The sequence below is a fragment of the Scyliorhinus torazame genome, chromosome 21, assembly GCF_047496885.1.
Source record: "Scyliorhinus torazame isolate Kashiwa2021f chromosome 21, sScyTor2.1, whole genome shotgun sequence".
In the NCBI taxonomy this organism is placed as follows: domain Eukaryota; kingdom Metazoa; phylum Chordata; class Chondrichthyes; order Carcharhiniformes; family Scyliorhinidae; genus Scyliorhinus; species Scyliorhinus torazame.
Genome location: NC_092727.1, coordinates 107,759,483 through 107,783,782, shown reverse-complemented (window position 1 = coordinate 107,783,782; position 24,300 = coordinate 107,759,483). Strand labels below are relative to the sequence as shown.

General features: G+C 44.4%; 1 pseudogene; it reads right to left on the bottom strand.

Annotated features, from left to right (window-relative positions):
• Positions 1-19,771, bottom strand: part of LOC140398475 (galactoside alpha-(1,2)-fucosyltransferase 2-like) — a 36,412-nt pseudogene extending 16,641 nt beyond the window's left edge.
• Positions 19,772-24,300: the final 4,529 nt, after the last annotated feature.

The window sequence follows — 24,300 nt, the reverse complement described above, 5'->3', positions numbered from 1 at the left end:
CTTCCGCACTGTCCACAACTCCACTGACTTTAGTGTCATCTGCAAATTTACTCACCCATCCTTCTACGCCCTCCTCCAGGTCATTTATAAAAATGACAAACAGCAGTGGCCCCAAAACAGATCCTTGTGGTACACCACTAGTAACTGGACTCCAGTCTGAACACTTCCCATCAACCACCACCCTTTGTCTTCTTCCAGCCAGCCAATTTCTGATCCAAACTGCTAAATCTCCCTGAATCCCATGCTTCCGTATTTTCTGCAGTAGCCTACCGTGGGGAACCTTATCAAATGCTTTACTGAAATCCATATACACCACATCAACTGCTTTACCCTCATCCACCTGTTTGGTCACCTTCTCAAGGAACTCAATAAGGTTTGTGAGGCACAACCTACCCTTCACGAAACCGTGTTGACTATGTCTAATCAAATTATTCCTTTCCAGATGATTATACACACTATCTCTTATAAACCTTTCCAAGATTTTGCCCACAATAGAAGTAAGGCTCACTGGTCTATAGTTACCGGGGTTGTCTCTACTCCCCTTCTTGAACAAGGGGACAACATTTGCTATCCTCCAGTCTTCTGGCACTATTCCTGTTGACAAAGATGACTTAAAGGCCAAAGCCAAAGGCTCAGCAATCTCCTCCCTAGCTTCCCAAAGAATCCTAGGAGAAATCCCATCCGGCCCAGGGGACTTATCTATTTTCACCCTTTCCAGAATTGTTACCACCTCCTCCTTATGAACCTCAAGCCCTTCTAGTCTAGTAGCCTGAATCTCAGTATTCTCCTCGACAACATTGTCTTTTTCCTGTGTGAATACTGATGAAAAATATTCATTTAGCACCTCTCCTATCTCCTTGGACTCCAAGCACAACTTCCCACTACTGTCCTTGACGGGCCCTACTCTTACCCTAGTAATTCTTTTATTCCTGACATATCTCTAGAAAGCTTTAGGGTTATCCTTGATAAAACCTGCCAAAGACTTCTCATGTCCCCTCCTGGCTCTTCTTAGCTCTCTCTTTAAGTCCTTCCTAGCTAACTTGGAACTCTCGAGCGCCCTTACTGAACCTTCATGTCTCATCTTTACATAAGCCTCCACCTTATTCCGGATGATTCTGGCATTGAAGAAGACACACTTTAAACCACCTTCCTGCCTGCCGGTACACTCCTGCAACTTTGAAACCTTACTCATGACCTCACTACTCTGAACCTCCTGTATACTGGAGCTACAATTCAGGTTCCCAAGCCCCTGCTGAACTAGTTTAAACCCTCCCGAAGAGCATTAGCACATTTCCCCCCCAGGATATTGGTAACCCTCTGGTCCAGGTGTAGACCATCCCGTTTGTAGAGGTCCCACCGATCCCAGAATTAGCCCCAATTATCCAAAAATCTGAAACCATCCCTCCTGCACCATCCCTGTAGCCACGTGTTCAACTCCTCTCTCTCCCTATTTCTTTTCTCGTCTCGCTAGCACGTGGCACGGGTGACAACCCAGAGATAATAACTCTGTTTGTCCTAGATCTTAGTTTCCACCCTAGCTCCCTGAATTCCTGCCTTACATCCCTATCCCTTTTCCTACCTATGTCATTGGTACTTATGTGGACCACGACTTGGGGCTGTTCCCCCTCCCCCTTAAGGATCCCGAAAACACGATCCGAGACATCACGCACCCTGGCACCTGGAAGGCAACGAGTCTCTCTCGTTCCCACAGAATCCCTTATCTATCCCCCTAACTATGGAGTCTCCAATGACTAATGCTCTACTCCTCTCCCCCCTTCCCGTCTGAGCAACAGGGACAGACTCTGTGCCAGAGACCTGCACCCCATGGCTTACCCCTGGTAAGTCCCCCCCCCCCCAACAGTATCCGAAGCGGTATACTTGTTACTAAGGGGAACGACCACAGGGAATCCCTGTACTGACTGCTTCCTCCCAGCCCCTCTCACCGTCACCCATCTATCTTTATTCTTCGGGGTAACTACATCCCTGAAGCTTCTATATATGACCACCTCTGCCTCCCGAATGATCCGAAGTTCATCCAGCTCCGGCTCCAGTTCCCTCACGCGGTTTCTGAGGAGCTGGAGATGGGTGCACTTCCCACAGATGAAATCAGCAGGGACACTGTCGGCGTCCCTCACCTCAAATATTCTGCAGGAGGAACATTGCACTACCTTCCCTGCCATCCCCCTAGATAAAAAAAAAGAAAGAAAGAGCTTATCTGCTATTCACTCCCCTTCTCAGCAAGCACTCACTCAGCAACCTCTGCGCCCTGCACGATAACACCTGAGGGAATATAAACGAAAAACTACTTACCCGTCACCAGCCAATCCCTTCCCTGCAGGCTGTGGAGTCACGGTTCAACTTCTTCCTGACCTCGAGCCTATCTCTTGACCTTTACAGCGGTTGTTTTTTTTTTGGTTAGAGGAGGGGGTAGGGAGGGAAACACTGAAGAAGTGTTTCGGGTTTAATTGTCACTTGCCAACAGCTCCTCCACAAACTACCTTCAAATTAGGGTGACCACGATGGAGGTATGCAAATTTCCCTTGCAACACCAATCAGCAGCTCCGCTCTACTGCCCTCTGCTGGATCTGCTGAACAATGGAATTAAATTTACATTCTCCTCCTTGAAGAGAAAATCCTTAAAATCCAGATGTTTAGAAATGGTGATTCTGGCAAAGTAAACTTTGTGAGGTAAATTGTCTCCCCACGGTAGCACAGTGTGGGCAGCACGGTGGCACAGTGGCTAGCACTGTTGCTTCACAGCACCAGGGACCTGGGTTCAATTCCCGGCTTGGGTCATTGTCTGTGCGGAGTCTGCACATTCTCCTTGTGCCTGCATTGGTTTCTTCCAATGCTCTGGTTTCCTCCCACAAGTCCCAAAAGACGTGCTTGTTAGGTGAATTGGTGTCTCTAAATTCTCCCTCAGTGTACCCGAACAGGCGCTAGAGTGTGGCGACTGGGGAATTTTCACAGTAACTTCATTGCAGTGTTAATGTAAGCCTAATTGTGACACCAGTAAAGACATTATTCTTATCGTAATTTTGAAGATAGGGGACAGGTAATTGGCCATGGCAGGCAAAATGTATGCTTGGTGACCATTCAATTTTGCCAATGCGTAGAATGCTACATACTCCCCTATCTGGTTACCAAGTCGCACAATAGAATTCATTGTCCAAATTCTTTTACTAGAAATCTTCACCCTTTCAGAGTCACTCACTGTTTCACATTGCGATGTCATGGTTACATTTTTAAAACACTGAAGATATATGGCTGTCTCGCTAGCATACCATAAATGAAATCCATTGAATATTCAAGCTAATTTCCATATATATTTCCATAACCGAACAATAATGAAAAGAGCATTTTCTTTCTTTGCCAAACACAGACTTTGCTTAAATGAACCATCACCGCAGCCTCATGTGATTGATTCCTTCAATTCAGGTCGCGTTTACGAAAGTCCAGAAATTGCTCAAATTGCTGAGTAAAGACCCTACCTCTGACATCCCTCCTATATCTTCCACCATGAACCTTATAGTTATGCCCCCTTGTAACAGCTACATCCACCCGAGGAAAAAGTCGCTGAACGTCCACTCTATCTATCCCTCTCATCATCTTATACACCTCAATTAAGTCACCTCTCATCCTCCTTCGCTCCAATGAGAAAGGCCCTAGCTCCCTCAACCTTTCCTCATAAGACCTACCCTCCAGTCCAGGCAGCATCCTGGTAAATCTCCTTTGCACCCTTTCTAATGCTTCCACATCCGTCCTATAATGAGGTGACCAGAACTGCACACAATACTCCAAATGTGGTCTAATTAAGGTCTTGTACAGTTGCAGCATAACCTCAAGGCTCATAAACTCAATCCCTCTGTAAATAAATGCTAACACACTATAGACTTTCTTCACAGCTCTATCCACTTGGGTGGCAACTTCCAGAGATCTATGGACATGATCTCTCTGCTCCTCCACATTCTTCAGAACCCTGCCGTTAATCGTGTAATCCGCATTCAAATTTGTCCTACCAAAATGAATCACCTCACACTTATCAGGATTAAACTCCATCTGCCACTTTTCAGCCCAGCTCTGCATCCTATCAATATCTTTTTGCAGCCTACAACAGCCCTCCACATTATCCACTACTCCACCAATCTTGGTGTCATCAGCAAATTTACTAACCCAACCTTCAACTCCATCATCCAAGTCATTGATAAAAATCACAAATAGCAGAGGACCCAGCACTGATCCCTGTGGTACACCATTGGTGACTGGGCTCCAGGATGAAAATTTACCATTTACCACCACCCTCTGTCTTCTATGTGATAGCCAGTTACTGATCCAATTGGCCAAATTTCCCTCTTTGCCATGCCTCCTTACTTTCTGCATGAGCCGACCATGGGGCACCTTATCAAACGTCTTACTAAAATCCATGTCTATGACATCAACTGCTCTACCTTCATCTATGTACTTAGTTACCTCCTTAAAGAATACAATCAAACTTGTGAGGCAAGACTTACCCCTCACAAATCCGTGCTGACTATCCTGGATTAAGCTGTATCTTTCCAAATGATCATAAATCCTATCCCTCACACCCTTTCCAATAATTTACCTATGATCGAAGTGAGACTAACCGGCCTATAATTCCCAGGGTTATACCTATTCCCTTTCTTGAACAAGAGGGCAACATTCGCCTCACTCCAGTCTTCTGTCACTATTCCTGTAGACAGTGAGGACATGAAGATCAAAGCCAAAGGCTCTGCAATCTCATCCTTCATCCCCCAAAGAATCCTAGGATATATCCCATCAGGCCCAGGGGACTTATCTATCCTCAGGCTTCTCAAAATTTCTAATACATCCTCCTTCCGAATATCTACCTCCTCCAGCCTACAAGCCTGTATCGCACTATCCTCCTCAACAACATGGCCCCTCTCCTTTGTGAACACTGAAGAAAAGTATTCATTTAGAGCCTCTCCTATATCTTCAGATTCGATGCACATGTTTCCACTACTGTCCTTGACTGGCCCTAACTTCACCTTGGTCATTCTTTTATTTCTCACATAATTGTAAAAGACCTTGGGGTTTTCCTTGATCCTACATGCCAAGGAATTCTCATGCCTCCACCTAGCTCTCCAAAGCACTTTCTTGAGCTCCTTCCTAGCTATCTTGTATCCCTCAAGTGCCCTAACTGAATCTTGTTTGCTCATCCTTACATAAACCCCCTTCTTCCTTTTGACAAGACATTCAACCTCTTTTGTAAACCATGGTTCCCTCACTGAACCATTTGCTCCCTGCCTGACAGGGACATACATATCAAGGACACGCAGTATTTGCTCCTTGAAAAAGCTCCACATCTTAATTGTGCCTATCCCTGACAGTTCCTGTGTCCATCTTATGCTCCCCAATTCTTGCCTAATCGCATCGTAATTACCCTTCCCCCAGTCATAAACCTTGCCCTGCCATATGTTCCTATCCCTCTCCATTGCTATCGGGAAAGTCACCGAATTGTGGTCACTATCTCCAAAGTACTCTCCCACAACCAAATCTAGTTGGCCCAGTTCATTACCCAGTACCAAGTCCAATGTGGCCCTGCCTCTTGTCGGTCTATCCACATACTGTGTGAGGATACCCTCCTGCACACACTGGATAAAAACAGCCCCATCCAAACTATTCGAATTATAGAGGTTCCAATCAATATTTGGAAAATTAAAGTCACTCATGACAACTATCCTGTGACTACTGCACCTATCCAAAATCTGCATTGCAATCTTTTCCTCCACATCTCTGTTACTGTTTGGGGGCCTATAGAAAACGCCTTGACAAAGTGACCGCTCCTTTCCTATTTCTAACTTCAGCCCACACTACCTCAGTAGACAGATCCTCCTCAAACTGCCTTTCTGCAGCCATTATACTACCCTTGATTAACAAGGCTACTCCTCCACCACTTTTACCACCTTCCCTAATCTTACTGAAATATCTAAACCCCGGAACCTCCAACAACCAATCCTGCCCCTGTTCTATCCACATCTCCGTAATGGCCACAACACCGTAGTCCCAGGTACCAATCCATGCTTCAAGCTCACCAACCTTCTTCCTGATGCTCCTCGCATTGACGTAGACACACTTCAAACCACCTACATGCATGCAGGTCCACTCGTGTGATCTTGGTACCTTCCTTAGTACTGCACTACCCTCAACCTCCTGAACTCCAGCAACGCTAGCTCCTGGACTACAAATCAGTCCCCCCCCCCCCCGAAGATCTGTAGCAAATTTCCCTCCCAGGATATTGGTGCCCCTCTGTTCCAGGTGTAACCTGTCCTGTTTGTACAGGTCCCACCTTCCCCAGAATGTGCTCCAATTATCCAAGGAACTGAAACCCTCCCTCCTACACCATCTCTGTAGCCACGCGTTTAACTGCACTCTCTCCCTGTTCCTCACCTCGCTAGCACTGGCAGCAAACCAGAGATGATAACAAGGTCTGTCCTGGCTCTCAGCTTCCACCCTAGCTCCCTGAATTCCTGTTTTACATCCTCATCCCTTTTCCGACCTATGTCGTTGGTAACGATGTGTACCACGACTTGTGGCCGCTCCCCCTCCCCTTAACGATCCTGAAAACATGATCAGAGACATCACGGATCTTGGCACCCGGGAGGCACCACACCAACCGTGAGCCTCTATCGTTGCCACAGAACCGCCTATCTGTACCTCTAACTATAGTGTCTCCAATAACTAATTGTCTCCTGCTCTCCCCCCTTTCCTTCTGAGCCACAGGGACAGACTCAGTGCCAGAGACCTGGTCACCGTGGCTTACCTCTGGTAGGTCCCCCCCCCCAACAGTATCCAAAATGGTATACCTGTTATTGAGGGGAACAACCGCAGGGGATCCCTGCACTGACTGCTTCTTCCCCCTCCTTTTAAACGTCACCCAGCTACCTTCATGCTCAGGAGTAACTATATCGCTGTAGCTTCTACCTATTACCGACTCTGCCTCCCGAATGATCCTCAGTTCATCCAGCTCCAGCTCCAGTTCCCTAACACGGTCTTTGAGGAGCTGGAGATGGGTGCCCTTCCCGCAGGTGAACTCAGCAGGGCCACTGACGGTGTCCCTCAGCTCGAACATCCTGCAGCAGGAACATTGCACTGCCCTCTCTGCCATCCCTTCCATTTATCCACTTGACAATTACAGAGAGAAAAAAAAAAGCTTGCCTGATTTTCACACTCCCCGCAGGTTAGAGGTGGTGGAAGGGTGGAGAGAGGAAAAGGAAAGAAACACTTACCTCACCAACTCACCACACAGTCTTTATTTTTTTGGGGTTAGAGGAGGAGGAGCGGGAGACACTACTTGTGTATGTCTCGGGTTTAGCCACTGCCTGAAATATATTAGTTCGAGAAACTCACCCGACAGCAACTTTCCACAATTCACTCTCCGCAACAGCCAATCAGCGTCGCCTCTGTGCCGCCCTCTGCAGGAGATGTATGCGTTACAATGGTAATATTTATAGTTAACAGTGATCATTCAATAGATATATAACAGTGATCATTCAATAGATACTCCAAACATGTGAGAAAAAAAACTGATTGTAGACAAATAACAGCAGTAACTTTACAGACAAAGTGGATTTCATTTTCTCTTTGAAGAAATATATATTGTGGCTTAGTGAGCACAACAAGTGACATTATTTACTATTATTCTTTTTGTTCATTCATGGGATGTGGCCACTGTTGGCTTGGCCAACATTTTTTGTCCATCGCAAATTGCCCTTGAGAAGGTGGTCGTGAGCTGCATTCCGGAACTTCCGCAGTCCATGTGGTGTACGTATACCCACAGTGTTCTTAGGGAGGCAGTTACCAAACTTTTACCCAGTGACAGAGAGGAAATGACGATGTACTTCCATGTCAGGATGGCCACTGGAGGAGAACTTCCAGGTGGTGGTGTTCCCATATGTCTGCTGTCCTTGTCTTGTAGATGGTAACGATCGTGGATTGGGAAGATGCCCACGAAGGAGCCTTGGTGAGTTCCAGCAGTGAATATTACATAGAAACATATGTCGAAAATAGAAGCAGGATGAGGCCATTCGGCCCGTCGAGCCTGCTCCGCTATTTATTGTGATCATGGCTGATCATCAAATTCAATGCACTGATCCCGCCTTCCCCCAATATCCCTTGAACCATTTCGCCCTAAGAGCTATCTCTAATTCCTTCTTGAAATTACGTCACTTTTGGCCTCAACTACTTTGTGTGGTAGTGAATTCCACAGATTCACCACCCTCTGGGTGAAGAAATTTCTCCTCACCTCAGTCCTTATCGTCAAACTCTGACCCCGAGTTCTGGACTCCCCCACCATCGGGAACATTCTTTCTGAATCCACCCTGTCTAATCCTGTCAGAATTTTATACATTTCTGTGAGATTTCCTCTCACTCTTCTAAACTCCAATGAATATAATCCAAACCGACTTAATCTCTCCTCATATGACAGTCCCGCCATCCCAGGAATCAGCCCGGTGAACCTTTGCTGCACTCCCTCCATAGTAAGAACATCCTTCCTCAGATAAGGTCACCACAACTGCACCCAATACTCCAAATGTGGCCTCACCAACGCCCTCATCATTGTAGTAAAACATCCCTATTCCTGTGCTCAAACCCTGTCGCTATGAAGGCCAACATACTTCTTTGTTGCCAGCTGTACCTGCGGCTACCTTTTAATGACTGATGCACAAGGACACCAAGGTCTCGCTGAGCATCCACCTTTCTCAACTTCCACCCGTTCAAACCATAATCTGCCTTCCTATTCTTGCTACCAAAGTGGATAACCTCATATTTATCCATACTATATGCATCTGACATGCATATGCCCATCACTCAGCCTGTCCAAACTGTCGTGTTAATCACCCTGGGGTAACACGGACTGCAACTGGATGCAGTTGTACTTGAAAGTAGACTCCAAACTTTGATGTTAGTTCAATACGCGTTATTGAACTTGTTAAGCAGTGCACACAGTTCTCTGTGAGTTTGACACTCTACTAATCTAAGCGTGCTTACTATAACTAACTAGACCAGACTAGCTCTGTGCCACATGTAGAAGGTGCTAACTGATTTATACACCCTGACTGTCACTACAGTTGTCACCAGTGAAAAGAGGCAGAGTGGTGATGCCTCGTGTGTTTTATAGTGGGAGACCACCCTCTAGTGTTCTGCCTGGTGATTGGTTGTGTTCTGTCTTGTGTGTTGATTGGCTGTACTGGGTGTCTGTCACTGCCTGTCTGTATCTCATTATGTGCATGAGTGCATATCATGACATCTCCCCTTTTTAAAAAAAATGTTGGTTGCTTGGCGCATACCTGACTGTATTTACATGTATACCTTTTACATTAAATGGCAAGTGGATGAATATATACATAAGAGGTGTCTAGCGTGCAGATACAGAACAAAATTTACAAGATTAATGTCTATAAGTCCAATCTTTAGGGCTTGTGTCTGATCCTTGTCAACCGCCTGTGGAAGGGAAGTTAATGAGTTACCAATTTAGAAGCATGCTGGGAATATTGACTATATTTTAACACTGCTTTTGAGCGAAAATAAGCATTGCTAAATATTGCTTAATATGTTGTACTGGCCTTGTTATGATAATAAGTTGTTCTTCCGAAGGACAACAAAATGCGTACTCGAATTGTTTTTAAACCAAGGGCAAAACATTCATATTTCCTCTTGCATATGTTCCCAAGCTTTATCTCTTCAAAGTTGTTTATTTCACACTATAAATATAATGGTTTTCGACTGCATAAGTCAGAGTGCAGTGCACTAGCTTTTGCAGCTGGAACACTCTATCTCCACAAATATATTTGTGTCAATAAATTTCCTTAAATCGAACCTTGAGGAATTTGTCTTTATTATGACTTCCACGACAAATTGGCGTAGTTGTTGTAGTTTCTCTAATTTAACGGGAAGTAGCCAAAGCGTGGCCCCAGCTGAAAGGGGGTCTGCGGCTCGGCAGCCTTAATTACTAGCCAGTGACTCATGCTAGGAGTGTTATCTTAATTAATAAATTAATGATAGCTGCATGGGAAGAAAAAGGTGCCTTAGAGACTAAAATTTAAAAAAAAAGACTTTGAGGTTCGTGAAAGGATAAACACCGGTGTGCGCTCCCTGTAGTATTTGTAAATGATTTCCACGGTCATTGTTATTGTTATAAATATGTTCTAAAGTATTTTGCAGAAGGAACGATGAGCACTAAACTCGACGCCCCCTCACAGGTCGTCCCGAAGCCTCGGTAAAGATATCCGGAGCGAGAAAGAAGGTGAACTCCTTAAAGAGGACAGATAAGGGAGTGAAAATGAGTAAGAAAATGAAAAGAAACAATCGTAAAGCAACGGAATGAGGGAGGAAAACCTATATGTTCCGCATAGGAATCTAATGAAGCTGACCCCTCTCGAAAAAAAAAACAGGGGAGTAAAAGTAAATAGAAGATTAAGGTAAAAGCATAACAGATGGGTTCCTGTAGAAAATGGGACTTCAGATTTTCTGTAGCCGTGAGATAAGGCTCACGGTTAACTGTGATATTTGTGAGCTGTGAGAATCTGTGTGTTTTGTTTAACCAATTAATTTTAGTCAAAGCATGAAGATGGTTGCATTTTTTATCATCTGTCTTTGTGAGTCAGAGATTATAACTTAAGTGATTTTTGTTGAGATTTCTCTAATGAACGGAAACATTGGAAATTACGATCAGTTTAAAAGTGCCTTTACGAATAAAAGTAATTGAATATGAATAAGTTTTTAGATTACGTGAAAAAACGTAAATGGCATCATGCCAAGTTCTCAGCCCCTTAGATTTTGTAGGAAATATTAACCATTTCAGCAGACAGTTGATCTTTTCTGAATTGACAAAGAAAAAATATACGTCTCTAAGAATAGCTAATGCCTATAACATCAATCATTGGAAATTGACTTAAATGTGTGCTATTTATAGCCCCCTCCCAGGGGATGTTTTGCTGCTTCCAAAATACTCTTATGATGCATCTTTGTCAGCTTTGAAGCTTTGAATTGCAGTCCCACCCGGCATAAATGGGGGCTGGCTTCCCAATAATGATAATCATTTGAATGAAGGAAATGAGTCCCTTGAACACTGGTTAGCAAATAGAGGGAAAGAGGCTATCATGCAAGGGGCCAAGAAGCATTTAACCCCCAGGAAGGATGTACCGAAACTAGCGACACCTGACCCTATTAGGCAGACAGACACTCTGCAAGTTAGGAGCGGTAATTCATTGCATTGATAATGGAATGTTTGTAAAACTGTCTCAAATACGAGCTCACCAGCTGAAAAATGTAATAACTTCTGAGACTGTGCCCGATCGCTCTGTGTCTGTGTTCTATGCTGGCAGCTGGACATTAACCCTTACAGTACCACTGTTAAAAAAAACAATTTTTTTAAACTGCAGGAAGTCTTACAAAAGATCAATGATCCTTTTGCACAGCTATTAAAACACCTGATAAAGTCCAGATGAGAGAATATTGTGACCCATTGCACGGCTTGGTATGCTCGTGAGGATGAGCACGCATACAATTTATAAACGCAAAGTCACTTAGGACAGCAGACATCATTGCATGTCACTCCTTTTTATTTTTCGGTGTTGTGGGATTAGGAATGTTAGTACAGTTGACCTATAGTCAGAGGGACCTTTTTGGGATGGGTTTACCTTCAGAACCCCATTTAACATTGGCTGTAAGACATCCCGCTAAGGCAAAGCAAATAGGAAAAGTGATCAAAGAGGCCAAAGGAAAAAAGTAATACAGGGGATTAATATTGAAATGGACGGACGCAATTACCTGACAGAATTTTATGGCAAACAGGAGGGCAAAGTGACATGGAAAGAGGAGCAATGGCCCGCTACATTTGAAAGACAACAACCTCCCCGAGAGAGCCAGCATTTGCTCCCTTCAATCCTGGCCCAGGTACTGGCCCATCTATGGGCCCAACATAAAAGTAATGTTGGAAAAGTACATTCTGCCCCAGTGCATAGGATGCAGTTACAGAAGAACGTTGCCCTGCCCTACTTAAAACTAGACAGGTTGGCACCGGAAGCAGAAAAAGGGACAGAGGGAGTAATCAATGCACTATTACAGCAAGGGGTGCTGAGGAGAACACAAAGCCCCTGTAACACCTGTATACTCCCCATTCCAAAGGTAGGAAGACCCAACGATTGGTGGTTTGGACAAGATGTCAGAGCCATCAATAAAATTGATATCACAATTGCTCCATTGGTGCCGGACACAAATGTCATTTTGTCTTCTATACCACCAACAACGGATACTTTCTCAGCCTTTTTCTCCATACCATTGCAGCCAGAAAGTCAATATCTATTTGCTTTACACATCGGAATTAACAGTATTAACAGAGACTTTTAAAAGAGACAGTTGTCTGCAGGCTCAACATTCCCTCAGTATGATGACAATTTATTGATAGCCTCAGAGGGAGGGCTAGTTTGTCAACAGAATACCCTTTTGTTATTATCACATCTGGCAGAAAGAGGGCATAGGGTCTCAATGGACAAACTGCAATTCTGTCAGGAAACAGTTGAGTATTTGGGATTTCAGCTGCAGCAAGGACAGCGGAGGCTTGGGTCTGAAAGTGTACAGGCTGCAGCAAGGGTTCCAACTCTGTGCACGGAAAAAGGAAACCTTTATCTTCCTTGGCATGGTGGACTATTGCAGGCAGTGGATACCGGACTATAGAGAGATGGACGCAGTACTGCGCAAGGCTACCCTACAGGATGCCCCTTCAGTTGTTATCTAGACTCTAGAGAGGGAGCAAGCATTTCGTACCTTGAAACAAGCCATGATTAGCGCCCATGCCTTGGGACTTCCTAATTTCAGCAAGCCCTTTACTCTTTATGTGAATGAAGCAGGGGGATTTGCAACAGCGTTCCTGGTGCAAGAGCATTGAGGGGGGAAAAGACCCCTTGCCTATTACTCGGTGGCCCTATGTGCTGTGGTAAAGGTTATGCCAAGTTGCTTAAGAGCAGTAGCTGCCACAGCGGCCATAGTAAAAAAATTCAGTTTTGCTGCTGCTTAATTCATCCACAACGTAGCATTTTACTGCGGCTCGATGCACTGGGTGTAAAGTAATCCTTTCTAAAACCACCTTTACCTACAAGCAAGCGCCAGCTGTCAACCTTGCTACACGCTTACCCGCGCCCTCGGAAACAGAACATATGTATGATCATGACTGTTTACAATTGGTTGAAGCCACCACAACCCCTCGACCTGATTCACCCACGAGAAAATCCAGACATCATCTTTTTCACCAATGGATCAGCAAACCGGCCAAATGATATGACCCTCCTGGCCGGCTATGCAATAGTAACTCCATTCAAGATAGTGGAAGCTTTTGCTCTGCCTTCGGGAACGTCTGCTCAAGCGGCCGAATAGTTTGCCCTTACTAAAGCATGTATTCCAGCTAAAAATAAAACAGTCAATATCTATACCGATTCCCGATCCGCTTTGGGGTAGTATATGATTGTGGCCAATTATGGAAAAACAGTGGATTCATATCTTCCTCCAGCCAACCTATTAAACATGCTAAATTGGTTTTAAATTTACTAGATGCTGTTCAGCTGCCCAGCAAGATAGCCGTTTTAAAGTGTGAAGCGCATACTACCGCAGATGATGAAGTCTCATGCAGCAATAGATTTGCTGATAAAATAGCAAAGGAATTGGCTCTCAAACAGCAGCCACAACTGCAAGCAGCTGCAGTTGAACTTCCATCCACCATAACAGAACCAAAGTTAAAACAGGCACGGGAGCAAGCCTCCCTACAGGGTCACTGGGTCACTGTCTGTGCGGCGTCTGCACGTTGTCCCCGTGTCTGCCTGGGTTTCCTCTGGGTGCTCTGGTTTCCTCCCACAGTCCAAAGACGTGCAGGTTAGGTGGATTGGCCATGATAAATTGCCCTTGGTGACCAAAAAGGTTAGGAGGGTTTATTGGGTTGTGGGATAGGGTGGAAGTGTGGGTTTAAGTGAGTCGATGCAGACTCGATGGGCTGAATGGCCTCCTTCTGCACAGTATGATCTATGTCTATGTACAGGAGATTCACTCTTGGCTAAAAGCAGGTTGCTATCAAGACAATTTTGATAGGTGAATAAAGGCTTTGAAAAAATGAGAAATACTCAAGTGGTAAAGGTAAAGGTGATCTGATGGGAGATAATAAGGAGAGTGTCAAAAGTTTCAAATGCTTTCACTGTAATAAACTAGGCTATGTAAAGTCAGAGTGTTGGTGGTTGAAGAAAAGCACTGGGAAGGCTGATGTGGTAAAACAGGATAAGACAGTGGGGTTTGTTAAAGTGGTAAAGGAAAGCCCAAGTGAAGCGAAGGAGGTGCAAAAGATTGTATAGCCTGATCAAGATGTGATTGATAAGAAGGTGCCAGACCCTTTAAAGAATTTACTTGTGTGCGTAAAGTTTACTCATGTGTATCAGGAGGAGCAGGTAATGAAGTCACAATTTTAAGAGATACGGGAGCTAGTCAATCTTTAATGGTAGGAGATGAAGAGTTATGTAGTCTGGGAAGAATGTTGCCAAAAAAGGTGGTAATATGTGGAATCCAGGGTGAGAGGAGTAGTGTTCCATTATATAAGGTAAGGTTGGAAAGTCCAGTGAAGAGCGGTGAAGTGGTAGTAGGAGTAAAAGAGAATCTATCTTATCCAGGAATACAGTTTATCTTGGGTAACTATATAGCTGGATCGCAGGTGGGAGTGATGCCTACTGTGGTTGATAAGCCAGTGGAAAATCAGACAACTGAAGTGTGGAAGGATGAATATTCTGGGATTGGGATACCAATGGGTATTAACAGTGACAGGGGAACTCATTTCACTAGCAAATTGACCAAAGCCCTAACAGAAGCCATGGGATTTGATTGGAAATTGCATATACCATATCAGCCACAATCCTCAGGAATGGTGGAAAGGACGGATGGAATAATTAAAACTGCAGTTACAAAAGTGTGTCAACAAAATGGGATGCTATGGCCAGATGCCATACCCATAGTAATGTATGCACTGCAAAATCAGAGAAATCGTAATACGGGTTTAACCCCGTATGAGATATTAATGGGATGCCCCATGACAACTGGAACTAAATCCCCAATGACTCCAGCGGCAGTAGCTTAATATGGGCAGATGAGGCATCACTAAAATATGCCCAGGCCATGTGTGAAACCGCTGAAAATTTATAAAAAAAATAAATTTAAAAAACGTGAAAAGGTGGGACAGGCTCAGATGCATCCAAAAGACGAAAATACACACCCAGCAGAGGGCAGTAGAGCGGAGATGCTGATTGGCTGTTGGGGGGAAAATTTGCATCAGTGCATTGCAGTCACTGCATCCAAAAAGTGTACCTGAGCAAGACACCGTAGGTGTTCAAGTCAAGGCAAGCATCCAGCAGAGGGCAGTAGAGCAGAGCTGCTGATTGGCTGTTGCAGGGAAAATTTGCAGCTGTGCATTGTGGTCACTGAATCCAGAAAGTGTACCTGAGCAAGACACCCGAGGTGTTCAAGTCAAAGCAAGCACCCTGCAGAGGGCAGTAGAGTGGAGCTGCTGGTTGGCTGTTGCAGGGAAAATTTGCATCAGTGCATTGCAGTCACTGCATCCAGAAAGTGTACATGAGCAAGGAACCTGGAGTGTTCAAGTCAAGGCAAGCATCCAGTAGAGGGCAGTAGAGCGGAGCTGCTGATTGGCTGTTGTGGGGAAAATTTGCATCAATGCATTCCGTCCAACTGCCGTCCTCCTGGTTACCCATGTAACAAGCCCGTCCGCAGATCGGTAGGCCCAGATCGCGGGCCAGGTGACCGTGGGGATCCATCCACCCCCCTGCCCCAGGTCCCGCCGTGTGTGAGGTGAATAATCCACGCCAGCGGGACTGGGCAAACTTGACGGCCCATAGGGAGAATCCCGGAGGAGCTGCTATCAAAGGCCCCCGAGCGGCGTGGCGGGAACCCACCGGCCCCCGAAAAACAGCGCTGGAGAATAGGGAAGCAAGCGTTGGGGTGGTGGGGCGGGATTCGCACCTCCCCTCCGGGGATTCTCCGACCCGACGTTGGACTAGGGTGAACACAGTAAGAAGGCTTACAACACCCGGTTAAAGTCCAACACGTTTGTTTCAAACCCTAGCTTTCGGAGCACTGCTCCTTCCTCAGGCGAAACTCCGACAGTGCTCCAAAAGCTAGTGTTTGAAACAAACCTGTTGGTCTTTAACCTGGTGTTGTAAGACTTCTTACTTAAAATTATATCCATTCGTGATAGCCATTTCGGCCCTGGGGAAAAGTCTCTGGCTATCCACTCTATCCATGCCTCTCATCACTTTGTACACCTCTATCAAGTCACCTCTCTTCCTTCTTCCCTCCAGTGAGAAAAGTACTAGCTCTCTCAACCTTTCTTCATAAGACAGCCCTCCAGTCCAGGCAGCATCCTGGAAAATCGCCTCTGTAACCTCTCCAAAACATCCACATCCTTCCTATAATGAGGAGACCAGAACTGGACACCATACAGTGGTCTAACCAGGGTTTTATAAAGCTGCAGCAAAACCTCAAGGCTCTTAAATTCAATCCCCCTGTTAATGAAAGCCAACACACCATACGTCTTCTTAAAAACCCTATCAACCTGGGTGGCAACTTTGAAGGATCTATGAACGTGGACCCCAAGATCACTCTGTTCCTCCACACTTCCATTAACCCTGCCTTTAAACCTGTATTCAGCATTCAAATTCTGCCTTCCAAAATGAATCACTTCACATTTATCGAGGTTGAACTCCATCTGCCACTTCTCAGCCCAGCTCTGCATCCTGTCAATGTCCTGTTGTAACCTGCAACAGCCCTCGACGCTATCTACAACTCCACCAACCTTCGTGTCATCGGCATACTTACTAACCCACCCTTCCACTTCCTCATCCAAGCCATTTATAAAAACCACAAAGAGCAGAAGTCCCAGAACAGATCTCTGCGGGATATCACTGGTCACCGACCTCCAGGCGGAATAATTTCCATTCACTACCACTCGCTGTCTTCTTTCGACCAGCCAATTCTGTATCCAGACAGCCAAATTTCCCTGTATCCCATGCCCCAAACTTTCTGAATGAGCCTACCATGGGGAACCCTATCAAATGCCTTACTGAAATCCATATACACCACATCCACTGCCCAACCTTCATCAATGTGTCTTGTCACATCCTCAAAGAATTCAATGAGGCTTGTAAGGCAGAGGCATGATCTGCCCCTCACAAAGCCATGCTGACTATCGTTAATCAAACTGTGTTTTTCTGAACAATCATAAATCCTATCTCTCAGAATCCTTTCCAATATTTTGCTCACCACATTCATAAGACTGACTGGTCTGTAATTCCCAGGGATTTCTCTATTCCCTTTCTTGAATAGGGGAACAACATTCGCATCCCTCCAATCATCCGGTGCTACTCCAGTGGAGGGACGCAAAGATCATCGCCAATGACGCAACAATCTCCTCCCTCGCTTCCCGTAGTAACCTAGGCCCAGGGGACTTATCTATCCTGATGTTTTTAAAAATTGCCAGCACATCCTCCTTCTTAATATCAACCTGTTTGAGTCTAAACAGTCTCAAGGAGATTTCAGACTATTACAACGGAAGACTTCAAGAAAGAAAAGACTACAGATTTTTGGCATAAAAGACTACTGCGAGAAAATCCAAGAAGAATTCAACAGAATTAAGACAAACAGAAAACTACAGGAAGATACTGTTACAAAGGTCCAGCCGAGTTAAAGAAGGAGCAGAGGAGACATTTTGTGACTTTGAAATCAACTCCAGGAGCAGTGGGTATACTTCAGCCTTTAGAATCCCCCACATAGGTCAGGTTGTTGAGGTGGGGTGGTTTGGGTGTAAAGGTAATTGTGTAAAAGTAAGAATTTACGTTGTGCCGCCTTTACATAGAACATAGAACATACAGTGCAGAAGGAGGCCATTCGGCCCATCGAGTCTGCACTGACCCACTTAAGCCCTCAGTTCCACCCCATCTCTGTAACCCAATAACCCTCCGAACCTTTTTGGTCACTAAGGACAATTTATCATGGCCAATCCACATCTTTGGACTGTGGGAGGAAACCGGAGCACCCGGAGGAAACCCATGCAGACACGGGGAGAATGTACACACTCTGCACAGACAGTGACCCAGCAGGGAGTCGAACCTGGGACCGTGGCGCTGTGAAGCCACATTGCTACTCACTTGTGCTACCGTGCTGCCAAATTTCTTGTTCCCATACCATAGTAGTGGGGTATTGTGTGCTGTGATCTGAGTTTGGGTTGTTTTTTACGATCTGGATTTTCTTGAATAAACTATTTATTTTTAAAATTACCCATATTTAGTCTCTCAGTCTGTGTGGAGTAAAGGAAACCTTTTACTCTGTGCTAATATCTTTCCAAAATATTGTATCAATATCTCTTCAACCAACAATGCATCTCCACCACCTTTTCCTTTCTGTCTGTCCTTCCTAAAAACTGAATACCCCTCAATGTTTAGTTCCCATCCTTGGTCACCTTGGAGCCATGCCTCCATAATCCCAACTATATGATACCCTCATATAGGTGTGGTTGACTAGCCCAGCATTTATTGTCCATGCCTAAGAGAAGGTGTTGGTGAACTGCATACCTGAATGTGTTATGAATGACTCTGGGCTTCAACACTCCCATTGCAATATCTACGCCTCCCACTCAGATTATTCCTTTTCTGTAAAAGGCCAGGCAGCGCCTCTTCCCTTTCTGCACCAAATTCCTTCCCGTCACAAATTGCTGGATTGAAGCACTCAGTCTCACTGCACCCCATCTCCAGTTTAAAGTGTGTGTGTCTTCTTCGCTGTTAAGCCCTCCCATTGCACAGAGGCCACCACTCAAATCAAAAGGTGCTGCTTTATCACAAAGTACCTCATTATTGGCAACATTCAGCTCTGGATCTGTATGGAGGTAATTATAAAATGACTCAGCCTGTGCAGAGTAGCAAACTAATCTGTTTGGAAAATTATTCTGGTGGTGCTCAGTTCTCAGTACAGAAACTGATAACTCTTCGAAATAGACCAACCCATGTTTGAACAACAATTGTTCTGCCTGAATGGCGATTGTAAAGGATGGATTGTGCAACAAAGTAAAGATTTAGAAATAGAGAATAAGAAAATAAGTCTGGGCATGTGTGATCTGTACTTAGAAAGAAGAAAGACATTGAACCAAGTTGATGTACAAACAAACTCCTGCAGAAGCTAGTTGCTACAGATAAACTGAAGGATGATACATAGTTTTGAAACAGAGTAACATGCATCAATCCAAATTAGGGCATTAATGTCAACTTTGGCGATTAATGGGTTAATTTTTGAATGCACAATTATTTTCTCAAGCCTGTGAATGGTAGAAGTTACGTGATCCCTCTAATTCACATTCAAAGCCTCTTAATTCCCTCACTTTTACTTGTAACATGCTCACCTCAATTACTTTATTTTCTTCGCACCTTCATTCCTTTCAATTCCTTCCCATGTTTTCTCTGTCTTTGCCGATGTTTCTTATTGTCTCCGTCTACAAGTTTTTCCTTGCCTATTTCACTCCTGTTCACTGCTGTTTTTCTCCAGTCAGATGTGCACAACTGGTGTTCCCTTGCCCTGTCGCAGGTGTTAATCTGACTCGATATTAATGAAATGCTTTGATATGAAGAAATAGTGACTCCAGGAAGGAGAGTGACACCCATTGAGCAGGAAGTGTTCTCGCATGTCAAAACAATGAAGTTAAAGGTGCTTCAAGCTGTAATGATATGCAAACACACATAATGATATACAGACAAGCAGCTAATCGACACAGAGAACAGGACATGACCAATAAGCAGGCAGGACACTCAAGGGGTGGGATCTGACTTAAAACATGAATAGTAAATACGATTTTCTATTTATCTCACACACTGCTCATTGGGGCCTTGCAATGGTATATAACACAGCTAAATGATGTCTCAATCGCCTTTTTAAAATTACTTTACAGAATGTGGGTGTCGTTGGCTAGGTCAGCATTTATTGCTCACCTTCTTTGGCTGGCTGCAACTCCAACACTAAAACTAAATTAAAAAACACAGACACACCCAAGCTTTGCCTCAAGGCGAAACTAAAAAGCAAAGCCAGAGCTCAGCTCCACCCACACTCTGATATCACTGCAGTCACTTGAGCAGACAAACATTTCTTCAAATGACATTCACGACAGATATTTTTATAAACACCCATTTCTTAAAGGTACTCTCACATGACACCTCCCCCTAAGAAAAATAAATAAACCATCAACTTCAAGATGGTTTCATTTTTCACCTTTTCACTTTCCTTTAAGAAATAGGACAATGAATAAATGTTTTTGTTTAACAAAACAAAACACGCAAACATTTAATAATAACATAGTCCATTTTTGTTCTTCTTCCTCCAACTGGAATCCGTCTCGATTGACAGTCTCTTTGAAGAAGAGGGTCTTTGCACGATCCATACATTTCTCTACGCCTCAGCATTTCTCTTTAAAGTCAGATATGTCAGTTCACCTTGTAATTCTCCAACACAGGAGCATTGGTTATCACAGCTTTCAGGCTGTCAAATGCCTGTTGAAACTCCTCTGTCCACTAAAATGTTTGACGTTTCTTCAGCAAGCCCATCAGTGGAGCAACCATGATTCAAAAATTTGGCACAAATGTTCAATCAAATCCACTCATGCCAAGAAATCACATTATTTCCCTTCATCTCGAGGGTATTGGAAACTCCTCAATAACTTTTGTTTTCACATCCCGTGTGACCATTCAACCCTGTCCAATTGAATGGCCAAAAAAAGTGACTTGGACTTTTCCAAATTCACTTTTGGCTAGGTTTATCACCAAACCCGCCTGCTGAAGTCAATCGAATAACCAGATCATCGATGTATACCGCACAATTGGGTAACCCTGAAACAACTTTGTTAGTTAACCGCTGAAATGTGGCTGGGCCGTTTTTCATGCCAAATGGCATAACTTTGAATTGGCATATACCATCTGGAGTCACAAAGGCTGAGAACTCCTTCGCCCTTTCGGATAAAGGTACCTGCCAGTAACATTTAAGTAAATCCAGTTTGGAAAGGAAAACTGATTGTCCCACCTTCTCAATGCAATCCTCCAAACATGGAATGGAATAAGAGTCCGTTCTTGTAACTGCATTAACCTTTCTATAGTCCACACACAACCGTTGGGTGCCGTCCGGTTTTGGTACCATCATGATGCGTGAGCTCCATTTCCTCAACCCACTTCAATTATGCTATTTTCAAGCATACTTTCAATCTCTTTGTTAACCTGTGCTAATTTTACATGGTTATGTCTAGATGGATGTTGTTTAATTGGAACAGCATTTCCCACATCTACATCACGTATAGCCATTTTAGTACTTCCCAATTTATCTCCTCAAATTTGCCAATGTGATATTAATAACTCTTTCAGGTCAGTTTGTTTTTCCTCTGGAAGGTACTCAACAATTTATCCCAATTTTTAAGAACATCCTCATTTTCCAATTTACTTTGAGGTATGTGAAATTCACAGTCATCTGGATTTGGTTCGTCACTTTGAGTTAGAATCATTAAAACCTCCTCCTTTTGCTCTCCTTCCCTTTCAAAGTACCTTTTAAGCATAATCACATGACACACGTGGTGAGTTTTCCTTCTATCCAGCGATCTTACCATATAATTCACCTCACTTAATTTCCTTTCAATCTGATAAGGTCCACAAAACCTTGTTTTTAAAGGTTCACCTCCCGCTGGTAACAATACTGAAACTTTATCTCCACAGGCAAAACTACGAACTTTGGATTTCATGTCTGCTACCTGTTTCATCACATGTTGTGCAACTTGTAAATGCTGTCTAGCCAATTCACCTGCTCTATTTAATCGTTTCCTAAAATTTGACACGTAATCTAATAATGTAGTTTCAGACTGCTCACGACCAATTTCTCCTTAATCAATTTAAGTGGTCCTCTTACCTCATGACCAAAATTTAGTTCAAAAGGACAGAATTTGGTTGACTCATTCGGTGCATCCCTAATTGCAAACAGTACAAATCAAATTCCTTTATCCCAATCCTCTGGATAATCTTGACAATAAGCCCTCAACCTGGTCTTTAATGTCTGATGCCGCCTTTCTAACGCTCCCTGCGATTCTGGATTGATTTAAATTGTTTTATTCCTAAACTATCCATAACTTCTTTGAATAACCTTGAGGTAAAATTTGATCCTTGATCTGATTGTATTTCTGTGGGTAGTCCATATCTGGCAAAGAATTTAAGTAACTCCTCCACAATTGTTTTAGCTGTAATATAGCATACTGGAATGGCATCTGGAAACCTAGTAGACACATCCATTGTAGTCAAAAGATATTGATTCCCACTTTTCGTTTTACGGTTACACGCAATCAATTAGGACCCTTGTAAAAGGTTCCTCAAATGCTGGAACGGGTATTAAGGGCGCTGGTTTTATCACTGCTTGAGATTTCCCTATCACTTGACATGTGTGATATGATTGACAAAATGTAACTACATCTGTATGTGGTCCAGGCCAATAAAAATGTTTTTGGATTTTAGCTTGAGTTTTCCTTACTCCCAAATGACCTCCCACTGGTACCTCATGTGCAACTCGCAACACCTCCTTTCTATACCCTACCGGAAATACCACTTGATGAACTTCTGGCCACGTTTCATCCGCCTGCAAACGTAAAGGTCTCCATTTTCTCATCAAGACAAAACTTTTACGGTAATAACACTCTGCTTTTCACTCAGATTCCTCTTCCATGTATGCTTTCTGATACATCTGTTTTATTTCTACACCTTTCTGTTGTAACTCCGCCAATTTTCCTGAACTAAAAATATCTGTCTCAGCCTCCACCTGTTCTTTCCAACCATCTGATCAAAAGTCGTTTCTGATAATGGCACTTCACCTTTATCTTCACTCTCTGATTTCTCCTCTTGTCTTAACCTGTGACTTTGCGATCTTGTTACTACACAATCTGGACAAATCCCAAGATATTCGTCCTTCAACAGTCCAGTTGTCTGATTTTCCACTGGCTTATCAACCAAAGAAGGCATCACTCCCACCTGCGATCCAGCTATATCATTCCTGGACAAGATAGTTTATCTATTACTCCTACTACCACTTCACCACTCTTCACTGGACTTTCTAACCTTACCTTATATAATGGAACACTACGCCTCTCACCCTGAATTCCACATCTCACATGACATTATACTCAAAAGGTGCGACATAGACCTCTGAACCATTGGTTAAAACAACCAGACATTAATTGATAAATCTACATTCATCCAAGGGATTGAGCCACACAGACTGTTTGCTGCTCGGAAATGTAAATTTAAAGTAATTAATGTGAAATGTTTTAATATTTTGGCCGTCCAAATTAAATGAACCCGATGATCATGAAAGAGGTTCATGCAAGTGGCCATCAGGAAGCAACATTGCTAAAGGTGCTGGACAGGATTCTCCATCCAGTGATGCTGGAATCGTGAATCGCGATTGGGCAGAGAATCCCGCGTCAGTCGAAAATTGAGGCCATTGTCGGGCACCCAAAGGAATTCCATGGGAAACGCAGCTCCGGTGTTGCAACAGCAGCGTGAATGCGTTCCACGGCGCACACTGGCGTGGGGATGCAAATTGTACAGTAAAGACCCTTGGCATATCATTAATGGGCCAGACCTGGCAATCTCCCGGCCTCACGCAGTGCTCCGCCTCTGGCAGTCGGATGCAGGAACGGCGAGGTTCATTTATGGTATTTAACATCAGGTTGCCGAGGTTGCTGAGGGAGAGAAAGGAGGTAAGACATGTTCCCAAAGGCGCAGCTGTGCACGACCAGATCTGCCAGGGCCAGGGGGAGTAGCGGGGGGGTGGGAAGGGGAGGCAACCGGTGGACGGGCTTTGGGTTTGGGGCATTGCCCCAGCACATAGGTGTCCAGCCACAGGCCTGCGCACCCCCCACACCATCCACCATGGTCCATAGATGCGAAGAGCATCACCGGCTGTCCCTCACAACGTTAACCGCTCTGGAGATGCTCTCCAGCTTGGCCCCAGGAGAGTTTTCCATGTCGTGGAGGCCTGCTGCATCCTCCACAACATCATGCAGCAGAGGGCCATTATGCTGGAGGAGGAGGATGAACGCTATGCCTCGTCCAACGAGAAGGATGCAGAGGAGGGCCAAGATGGGCCGGGCATGGGCCTTGGGCAGCTAGAGGAGACCGCATAACATGTGCGCCACAACCTCCGCACATGGGACAA